Below are 7,410 nucleotides of genomic sequence, written 5' to 3' on the forward strand. Positions count from 1 at the left end.
TAAAAAACTAGGATTAAAAAAAAAGTAGGCCAACAACTTCTAAAGTAGCCATCACTAGAAACAGAAGTGCATGATGAATTATAGTCTGAATTGCCAGCAATGTCAGAACATAACAAGCCCTGTATTATATGTAAATCTCACATATTTCTAATAACGCAGTGTATTGTGTTATAAATACCATAAATGGTGTGATGCTACTTCAAGTCAGAAGCGCAAGTGCAACAGTGAAAAACAGGTGACAGATTGTGAATAATGCACCTCTTGAGTTAACATCATAGCCTGAGGCCACGTCTGTCAATCATGAACAGAGACCTGTACAATAACCCATTCTATTGTATGAACCTTAAGATCATTTATATTGTAAAGTGGGTTTTCTTTTAACATTTACAGTTATTTAACAGAAACCTGTGTTACCAATCTAAATATATATTTTAAAATATTATATATAATATATTTATAAAATAATATAAATATTAATGCACTGTCTATAATGCCCCACTGTAAAACTACTGATATATTTTTTCTATTAAAAACACCTTTAAAAAATTAAATATTGATGTTTTTTTTTTTAAAGTTTTAAAATAGCAAAGCTCATGTAAAATGAATATAAAATAAATATAAATAGAACAAACTGCCTTTGAGTAACTTGAGTATCATAAAAATTTTACTGCCTTGACTATGATGGAACAAGATATGACATTCTTAAAAGAAAAAGTGTGTAAAGAGTGTAAAGATAAACTAAAGATTATTTTTATATAAGCTAAATTATCCAGTCGGTAGATATGAGACAGTAATGTAATTGTGATATTGTTTCAATTTGGACAAAAATATAGTCAGTTTTTGTTTACACTGACATATATTGCTGTATTTAGCTTTCTGAACTTATCTTTGATTACTGTTAGTTTGACATGATATAAAAATTGTGTCAGTTATTGAGGTGAACACACACTTTCCATTTAACATCTGTGTTTCTTCTAAGGGTTATGACCAGGAAAATAGAGCTGGAAAAAAAAATCTCAAATCTTATTACTATTCCTTTGTGCTTGGCTCATGGCTTGCTTTCCTTCACAAACATCCTCTCCACACAGCTTTGACCATTGATGAGAGTAGCCACTAATATATATGAGCTGACACAGAGCTCACGTTAGCCTCCAAGAGAAAAGAAATGACCCATCTTAATTAAACCGGCCTCTTCACTGCCATTAGCCCTCATGTTATCGACTGCTGTCAATACATCCATTTCATGGGAGTAAGTAATCCCATGCAATTATAAATAGCTAACTGGTTTAATGCAGTTTTAAAGAAGCCCCTGGGACCTTGCTCATACCTGCTTATGACAATACAGGAGAGATGTTTTGTTCTTACAGGGGAAAAAAAGTCAACTTTCACTTAAAAAAGTCTTATTAAAAATCTTCTCATGCTTAATTTAAGGATTTTATTTATTTATTTATTTTTTTTTAAGCAATTGGTCACAAAGGCACTTAACCTTTGAAAAGTGCTGATTGCAGATGAGTTATTTTGATTTCCATGTCCATTTCTTAACTTATCAAAACCTTTCACGTTACTCCACGAAAAAAAAAAATGTCATGCATCTGTCGCCATGTTCACATCTACAATATCAGTTGCCAAAAGAGTCTATATCACGTTCTTAGTTAAAGATTTTCTTCATATCCTCTGAAAACACTGATCTGTTTAACACTAGACCATGAACAATTCGATAAGACCAGTAACATAATGCAGCTGACAGCGAAGTCAGTTCCTGGCACTGCTGCTCAAGTCGCGCGCTGTGATAAATTAATCAAATCGCGAACGATCGCTGAAAGAAACAGGGCTTCTCTTTGAGGTGACAGTGTGCTTTGCTATTGTTGTCAGTATTATGAATGGCCCTCATATGGTCCTGCTGCAGAATGTGCCTCGTGCCCAGCAGAGTCCGTGCAACCTTGAGTCATGAATTGCTTTGGCTCCTACTCAGGAAAACAGGAAGCACCACCTGCTGTTCAAATCTGATGTTAATTTCCCTGAGTAAGACTTCATTGAGGAGGAGAAGCGGTAACAGGCTGTAAGAGTGAAAGACAGCAGGGGCGTCCTCTCTGTCATGGCTGCTCTATGTTATATGCACGATTACCACTGCATCAAAATCGCAGACACTGTTTAACTAAGTGTGACTTTTTAAAGAGTTCTAGCAGGGTAAAAAGTCTCAAAGTATATTTTACAGTGGTTTGTGACCCAAACATGGTTGCTTATAATGTATTTTACAAGCTCATGAATAATTGTAACCACAGTTAATACATTATAACATTTATCAATTCATTGTTACACTATGCATTTTAAATTTAGTTATAATTATTTAAGACAAGATAAAATGTATTACAATGCACATGATGAATAATTATAATGCATCATAGCCTTTAATAACTCTTTATAACGTATTAAACATAAAGGCTTTAAGTAAAGTGTTGCTGGATAATCTTGTAACGTATTGATTAAAACGTATAGAGAGAGATAGAAAGTATATTTGATATTTTGTTAACAAGATGAAGTGCATCACGTCAGGGTTTCCCATACTGGGGTTCATGAAGGAAGTGCAGATAATTAAATTATGAAAATGTAAAAATAAAATATACAATTGTAAAATATATCAAGCAAAATAAACACTTTAACATAAAAATATAACATTGAACATGCACCTATTAACTGACATCAGAGAGCTGTGAATATGCCCCAAAACTTTCTGATATAATAGTTATATTACACACATAATTTTTTAATATAATAGATGTAGGCATTTTTTTTTTTAGAATTTAAAAAAAAAATTATGAAAAAAATATTTGGTATCTGATTATGTAATCCAGATCTTATTTTATTTGAAAGTGATGTGAGGCCAAGTATGGTTACCCATACTCGAAATTTGTGCTCTGCATTTAAATATAGATATATTTATATAATACATAAATATAAATATTTAATCTGCATTTAACCCATCCTAAGTGCACACACACAGCAGTGAACACACACCCAGAGCAGTGGGCAGCCATTTATGCTGCGGTGCCCAGGGAGCAGTTGGGGGTTCAGTGCCTTGCTCAAGGGCACCTCAGTCACGGTATTGAGGGTGCTGTACATTCACTCCCCCCACCTACAATTCCTGCCGGACCTGAGACTCAAACACACAACCTTTGGGTAACGACTCTAATTCTCTAACCATTAGGCCACGACTTCCCCATAGATGGGGAAGTAATTGGGTTTGAAGTTACAGTGCAGATAAATACTACTTTCATTGCATTCAAGTGTGAATATGAAAATACAATGCCTTAATATTTGTTACAGTTCAGTAAATGCACTCCAAAGCACCCTCATCAAAAATATTACCTCTTGTTAAATGTCTGCAGCAGTCTTTCAAAGCTCATTAATCATTTCATGTGTCGTAGTGTATTTGCCATCATGCTGACATTGCTTTTCTGGGAATACATTACCTTCAGCCAAGGGACTTCACCCACAGCTCCTCCCGCCGCGCAGCGCTGCCTCATGTGAGAGTGAAATTCATTGGCAGGGGTTTCATATTTTATTGCCCAGTAACTAACGTTAGCGAGCGGCACCAGTTAAAGGTTGGCGCTCTTGGCCTATCCCCATAAGTGCGTTCTCCTGTACGATGGTGACTCATCTGACTGGCCCAGTTTTGTAATACTGCTGAAACAATCATTTCAGATGAAGGTCAAACGCAGCCTTAAGGGCATGTGTTCCAGCCTTTAACGATACGGAAGACTTTACAGCTGAAGATCTTCGCACATCAGTGTGATAGAGTGGCTTTTGAACTCAAGGGGAAGATCTGGTGACGATAAAGTTGGGTGAAAACTGGAACGTGTTACTCTTGTGTTAAAATGGGAGAAGTGTTAGAGAAAATGTGATGGAGAGAAGTTGAATCAACTGTAAGTGAAGCTTAAAACAGTACTGACAGTTTTCCAGCAATAGTTAAAATGCTAAAAATAATTCAATAAAGGCAAAATAAGTAACATCAACAAGAAGTCAATGTTACAGTCATTATGTCAACCATCGCAAATTAGAGAGTGACTCCTGCATTCTGTTTAATATAGCAATAATTTAGAAGATTCACTCTTGCATTTAAATGTGGTTTGCACTCATATAACTATAGATGCCTGAAAACACAACTGAAAAATACTAGATTTAGCTGGTTTAAGATGGTATCCCATCTCGACCAGCTAAAAAGTGTCTAAAATCCCTCTAAAACTAACTATTAATCTATCCTAAGCAGAGTCAGACAACCAACAAACCATGTTAGGCTGGTTTACATTGCTTGTCTCAGTTCAGTTCACATATTTGTTGCTTTTCATAGAGTATTGTCATGCTCTGTGCTTTTTATAGAGCTTGTTTCATACACTTTACTGTACACACAACCTAAAATATCTTGAATGTCCAGAAATTAAATAACCTTGTACAGTCAAACTAAATGTTATTTGGGTTCAGAAACCAGTTGTTCATTCAAAATGGTTAATGTCTGCAGATTCACTCTCACATTTAATGTGGTTGGTATCATAAAACTATAGATACCTGAGAACTGAAAAAACTACCTGGTTTTAAGTGGGTTTTATCTGATTTAAGATGGTCTCCCTGTATGACCAGCTAATAAAATGTCTAAAACCTCTCAAAAACAATCCAAAAGGCTAGCCTAAACAGAGTGGGAAACTGGTTGAAACCAGCTTGTTTCATACGCTTCACTGTATAGGCTATTCCACACACAACCTATCCAGACACATTTTATCAAAATAACCTGGTACAGGCTAACCAAAAATTTTGGGCTCAGAAATCAGTTTAGTTCATTCAGAACGGTTAATGTCTCATTGTTAGTTTGATAGCTCCATGTTTGTATCTCAAAAACAATACCTGTCTGAGGATTAACACCAGACTGGAATAAGATAAGACTCTGCTTAATATGCCCTAAAAAACTCTACTAACAATAAAAATGTAGTATTAGCAGTTAGCACCAATTACTTTGGCCTTTTTGGGTCCTAAAACTAATTGTCTTCCTCTGTGCTAGGGATGTGGGCTCTTAGGTCATGACAAATCTGTGGAGGCAGACGTAGAAAGAGAAGACTAACATTCATCTGCTCGATTAAAGAATTAGAAACAAGCAGACCACATCTAATTAGGACGAGAACAAGGAGGAAATCATTTGTTTGTAGCTGCCATTGTCCTGTCATACATCAGCACGGACAACAGAAAACTTTAAAAGACTACATTAGGAGTAAAACTTAATTGTATGTTGTTAGAGTCCTCCTTTTTGTGGAATACACTCTTAAAAATTAAGGGTCCAAAAGGGTTCCAAAAAGCACCATTTTCTTTTCTTAGTGTGAAGCATATTTTAACAATCTAAAGAACTTTTTCCACTATAAAGAACCTTTTGTGCAAAAGAAAATTTCCATGGGTGCTAAAGGTAAAAAAGGTAAAGCATAAGAAATGAATGACTTTTGATTTCTCCAATGAAGCTGCATCATCACTAGCGATGCTAAATAGGGCACTGTTTGCCTGCATGTAAATAACCTATAAATATTAATGGCAAAGTTTCAAGAAAAAGTTCATAAGTCCTACATTAACTAACTGCTATTTAAAGTTGATCATTGATAGAAGGTTACAATGAAAAGCTGATGATGAGCTCAATAAAAACACTTTTAAAAGATGGTTTGCTGATACAAATCTCATAGGCTACCCAGCAAAGAAAACGTAATGCTAATGTCAGCATAATTAACATAAGTTTCACTCAGCAATTCAGAAATGACAGTTCACAATGCGGTCTGCATTAAATGATCTCTTCCTTAAGATGGTGCATTAGACACTCAAGTTGAGAGGCACTTGTTAGAGGGCAGAGCATCTCTGTCTTTTCAGCTGACAATTAGAGAAGACTCACCATGGAGGTGCCGGAAAGTGATACGGCATGCCAGATGCTGCAAGATCTCTTGAGAGAGCATGCGTTTTTTCTGAAACAGCATCTGCTGTGTATGTGTGCATGTGGTAACATCAACTCACTGCTTAAGAACACACACACAAAAAAAGTACTTTCAGGTGGAAATATACTTCATACCCTCATAGTTATTATTTGATCGCTGTGTCCTCATTCAAAAACCCTTAAATGGTAATTTAGCTGATCATGAATCTTCATTTCATACAAGGTTGCAACTCAGCAATACTGAGTTCTCTTTTAGCTACGTGGCTATATGCCTGACCTATTTTTATTAGAGGACATTAAGAGTTCTGTGTGCTTATCTTTGACTTAGTTCTTGCGCTTGCAGAAAATAAACTTTTTTTCCCCCATTTCTACTTTTGGGGTTGTCCTAATGCTTGCAAAAAAAGCTTATGTTTCCCAGCTGAATGCATTTTTTTCTGATTAACTATGCATGTACTTCAGCACCAACCAACAGTTCTGCAGTTCCAGCTTATTAGACTCTTTCATTTCAACACTGAACTGAACTCATTAGCAACCAGATAAATATAAGCCATTAAGATAACACTGATTCTTGAGACATGGGACAAAACAGACAAAACTGTTTAAATGAACTACATTTCCACTAAAGAATGCTCTATCTTCTGATTTCCATAATCAGAATTATGACTCATAACCCCTAAAACCACCTGCCCTCAGACCAAAATCCATTAATTCCTATAGACTAAAACAAAAAAATATTAATTATATATTAAACCTATAATATTAATGTAAATATGTATTTAATTAACAAATACAAATATTCCTCTGTTATAAACCAGGTCACTATTGTCTGTTATCACCATCATATATTAATTAAAACTATATTGAAAACAGATATTTATTTATTTATTTATTTTTTCACATTTCAAGTTAAGCATCATACAGGCTCTGGTGATCATTTTATTTCATTTATTTATTTATTTATTTACTTACTATTATTATTATTATTATTATTATTTATTCATTTATTTTTTTTAAGGTTTCAGTTGTAGCCTGTTTTGGCCCAGACCTCAAGAATCAGTAATAGGGCTAGAGTGGGGGAAAACGCCCCCCTACTATTTTTCCCAAAATAACCACAAGATAAAATCAAGATACATTTTTATTGTAACTACACTGTAAAAAGTGAAAGTTGACTTAACATACATAATAATAATAATAATAAAAATAAAAAAAAGTTAAGTGAACTTGACAATTCAATTAACTTATTTTTTGAATGATCATTTACTTAAAAAATTTAAGGCAACGGGTTTCCTCAATTTTTTTAAGTTAAGTCAACTTATCACTTTTTACAGTGTATCTACAGGCCCTACTGTTCTCATATCATATATAATGTCACGAATCCTGTCCATGAACTTCCATTCACCCTCCACCAGAGGTCACTCGCTCACCACATGGACTCTTACACTACACAGATCGTT

This window comes from Onychostoma macrolepis, chromosome 20 (genome assembly GCF_012432095.1).
Source record: "Onychostoma macrolepis isolate SWU-2019 chromosome 20, ASM1243209v1, whole genome shotgun sequence".
Classification (NCBI taxonomy): domain Eukaryota; kingdom Metazoa; phylum Chordata; class Actinopteri; order Cypriniformes; family Cyprinidae; genus Onychostoma; species Onychostoma macrolepis.